Genomic DNA, 4,459 nt, shown 5'->3' on the forward strand with positions numbered 1-4,459 from the left:
GTTTTCATTTTTCAACCAATTCTTATAAAAGTCGGCTCACACATTGGTTTTGAGGTATAGATCTGCAAGACATATAACTTTGTTGCCATGGTAACATCATATTAAATCAATAAATGTGTAAACACATCTCGTGGATTGAACTTCTTCATTTTATGACATAGGCCTATGCTCATGAAATTTAGAACACATAGGTTTTGAGGTAAAATAATCTGCAAGACACATTTTCTCATTCATCAAAATATGTGTTTGTATGGTAACTACACACACCAAAATAAGATTAAGACAATAGTCAATGCTAACTGTTGTTTGGCTACATAGAGAACTACATGTAGCTGTAGGCTTAGTTCTAGTTTTAAGGGGGGTGCTAGACCTCTAGATCTCGAACTACAGTCCCTAGATTTAGATCTAGGCCTAGATCTAGATTCTTTAGATCTAGTAATAATCCGTTAGATCTCTAGCCTACTTCTTTTGTCATGCCTAAGGTTAGATGAGTAGATCTACTGTAGACTAGCCTACATTTACTATTTTTCGATTTAGAATCTAAATTGAGAGTCTACAAATCTCTAGATCTAGACCTATTATATGTAGACCTAGATTGATACAGATCTAGTTCTAGATCTAGATAGGGTCTAAGTTATTTAGTCTAGAACTAGGCCAGCGTTAGAGATTCTAGATCATACAGTAAGTCAGTAGACTAGATAGCACAGACTAACGTAAGGCCTAGATCTAAATTCTTACATAAATCTAGGCCTGGCCTAGTCTAGTCAAGACTAAGCTGTTGTTGGTCTAGGTTTAGGCCTGTTTTTTAGTCCTGGACCTGGAAACCTAAACAAGTCCCCAAAAAATATTTAAATAAAATAAAAACTCTTCAAAGAAACAGATATGGACCTAAAACAGGAGTAGAGAGATGTCATTTAGCCAGGCCTAGTTACTTGGCAAGCAATGGCAATGCATAGCGATAGTCAGATCTAACACTGTAGACAGGAATAACCGTCGTTTCTGGGGATTTATTGAAAAAATTCTGACATTTTATTGTCATATCACATTGCCTTGGTGAGAGAGGCCAACGGCAACGTAGACTGTCATACTCATCATAGACTCAGCGGAACAATACAGAGACTGAAGCTTTTTGTCTAAGACAAATCAGATCTATTCTACTAGATTCTAACTATTAAACTAAGAATAAGGTTAGAATATAGATCTATATCTATCCCTGTCCCAAGGCTAAGCCAGCCTAATTCCTGAATGATGTTCTAGGCCTAGACCAATACTATAAATATGTATAATGTAGCTTCAGTCTCGGTTGCTCCACTAGACTACGGTTTGCTTCAGGAAAGTAAAAAAAGTCAAAACAATGTTCAATTCTCCTCCAAACAATTGGGCCTAAGCTAGATCTAACTATACTAGCCTAGGCCTAATGTTAGACCCAAGACTACTCTCAAAAGTTACAAAAATTTCCCCTTACATAAAGTTAGAATAAAGATGTCGACCTCTTAACTTATTGTTTTAGATCTATAGGACTAGAGTCTAGACTCTAGTCTAGAGTGGGTGAGGTGAATCTATTCAATTTAGATTTTGACAAACATGAAAAGCAATCAATGGGACTGATACACACAAAACTATGCAGGTCACTCGGTTTGGGATTGAAATGTTTTAGTAATTAAAAAATATAAAGATAATCTGAATGAAAATTTCTTACCATATATGGGTGATGAATGCTTTTCTTTCACTACAATAGTTGTAATTAGTTTCCATAAAATCCAAATTTTTAAGAAAAAACAACTTTAGTGACATTTTTTCAACTTTGTTGCAGTCATCCCTGCAGCACTAATTTACCAAAAAGGTGCTAGTCTTGGTTAAAAGAGGATTATTATTTCCAAAAAGAATTTAAACCCGGGTTTAACCCAGGTTTAGTTAAACCTGGCTATCAGAATACCAAAATAATTAAACTACACTTAGACCAGAGGTGAGGTTTAGAGGAGGTTTAGTTAAACCAGGGTTAACTTTAGACTAGGGTTAAGTTAAACCTGCTATCAGAATACGGGCCCATGTCATTTCCCTGCACATTCATCTCCTGAATGACACTTAAATTTCGTTATCATTCAAAATGAAGCGCATCAGGATAAGTCATAGAAATTATACATTATCCTGTTTTATATAATTTCAATAAATCACAGAAGTTTCAACTTTTTGCGCACTATTTTCCTTGTAATGAAGTTCAATCTTAGAAAATCAAATGAATTAGAGCCGATGGGGGTATTAGAGATATCTGCATTTGACGAAATGTCCGCCCTTTGAAATTTCAGAGTTTCATTACTCTGCACGGGGAGGAATATCTTCCTCCCAGCATATATCCTTCTTCTCCTCTGTTTTGCAAGTTAAAATATGCACTGTCGCTAAATTGTTTGTAATCAAATCTGATCTTCCCAAGGGAAGTATTTAATATAACCTAGAGAATACCCTTTTCTCGGGACCCTTTTCTTTGCAAAAAAATTGACAAAACGCTTTAGCTTCCGCGCTTCGCGCGAGGTTAATATTATTTTATTTTCCTCCATTTTATCCCTTTTTGTGCGTTCACAGTCACTTTCGAAAACAAGGTTCAAAATCACAATATAGTCAACTGAATTGGGGCTAATATAGGTACTAGAGACAAGAGAGGCGGCTCCTTTTCATTTTAATTTATGAAACACCGAAAGCTTCGCGCGGTAGGGGGAAACTACCCCTCCCTGCACCCACCCACTAGGGAGCGCGTTTTGCGCGCTCTGTAAGTGTTGGCACGCTTTGCGTGCATTTACCGCCCCCTCCAAAATGAAATCCTGGCTACGCGGTTGGCACAAGGTGGAAGAGAGAGAGAGAAAGAGAGGGAGAAGATGGAAGGAGAAGGGATGGAAAAATCATACTACACAACTAATTTTGAAGAAAAAAAAACTTTTCATCTGTGATCTCTTTCACTGTTATTTCTGAAGTACACGTGCATGCTGATTAAAGTTGATGGATGATATATTAAACTACATGTACCGGTAGTCTATAAAGACAGAACGCTTGATTATTATAAATATTAGGGGCCACATCACGTCTATGTGATAGTATTGTATACTCATCTGGTATACATATGAATTGATGGGAGTTTAATCTGTGTCCCTGTTCCAGCAGAGTCATACCAAAGACTTGTAAAAATGGAAAACTACATGTACTGGACCTTTTAGTCTGGCATTCCTGCATTAAGATTTTAGAAGGGTAGAGCATTTATATAACTGAAGTGGCAACCCTGAGTAAATTAAAAATTATTCATGTACACTAGTTAGAAGTCCTTTTCTCCTTGTAAGGCTATTATGAATTGATTATGAAGTAATTCTGGTTTAGTTTTGGCATGCCAACGCTCATACTCATACATTTGGTACCTGACATGTATATTGTAAGATCCAGCCACATTTCTGCCTGTCGGTCAATAACTTGCAAAGTCTGCAAAGATAAGGTACATGTACAGCATTTGTATATGACGCTTTGAATGATATTAAAGTTTTTTCTTGCAAATGCTGCTCGAGGTTGACAGTGTAATACTGTGTACCAGCATATTTTAATGATTTATGCATGAAACTTTGATATTGACATATGAATAGAATCATGCTCAAGTATGTCAATTTGATATGCTGATAGTTAAGTTGATGATCATTCAGGAGTTTATAGAACCTAGCACTATTAAACTGTGCACATTATTTATCTCACAGTGCCAGAAGATATATGAGACTAGGGACATACATATAAACCATTATACCATTAAAGTTAGTTAGCTTGGTTTTGGTTCATTAGCTATTTTTCTCATTAACCAATATATACTTATGATTATCATCCATTTATCTAAGTACTGTGCTAAAAGATAAAGGTTGTCAAGGCAGCATATCAGTGATGGATGTGGATGTCACCTTACAAGTCCAGGTTGGGGTGGAAATTCAGCCTGTGGGCTACAGTAATTTGATTTACTTTTTTCCTTTCCCAGGCAACCTGCACTTGTACTGTAGACATCCTTATTCCTTCCCTCTTTGTACTCATATAGAGACGGTGATTTTCCGTTTAAAAAAATGGTCTTTCCCGTTTCTGAAAATCTGTAATTCCGTTTCAACTTGATCTCAAAATGGAAATTCTGTTTTTTTCACTGAAAATGTACACAGCAAAAACCTTTGCAAAGGTGAATTCCATGAATTTTTACATAAAAAGTATAAGACCCGAACGGAATTTCCGTTTTATTTACCGGTAAAATGGAAAATCACTGTCCCTACTCATATATTTGCTTGTAACTTGATCTTTGTTGACATGCCGAATAAAATTATGATGATAATGATGATAACATCAATAGGGAACTGAGCTCATATACCATTTAATTATCCCTTGGATGTTGGTAAAAAAGATGTGATGTTTTCCCATTAACCAAACTACAAATTACGATTATCATCCATTTTCC

Source organism: Lytechinus pictus, chromosome 1 (assembly GCF_037042905.1).
Source record: "Lytechinus pictus isolate F3 Inbred chromosome 1, Lp3.0, whole genome shotgun sequence".
Taxonomy (NCBI): Eukaryota; Metazoa; Echinodermata; class Echinoidea; order Temnopleuroida; family Toxopneustidae; genus Lytechinus; species Lytechinus pictus.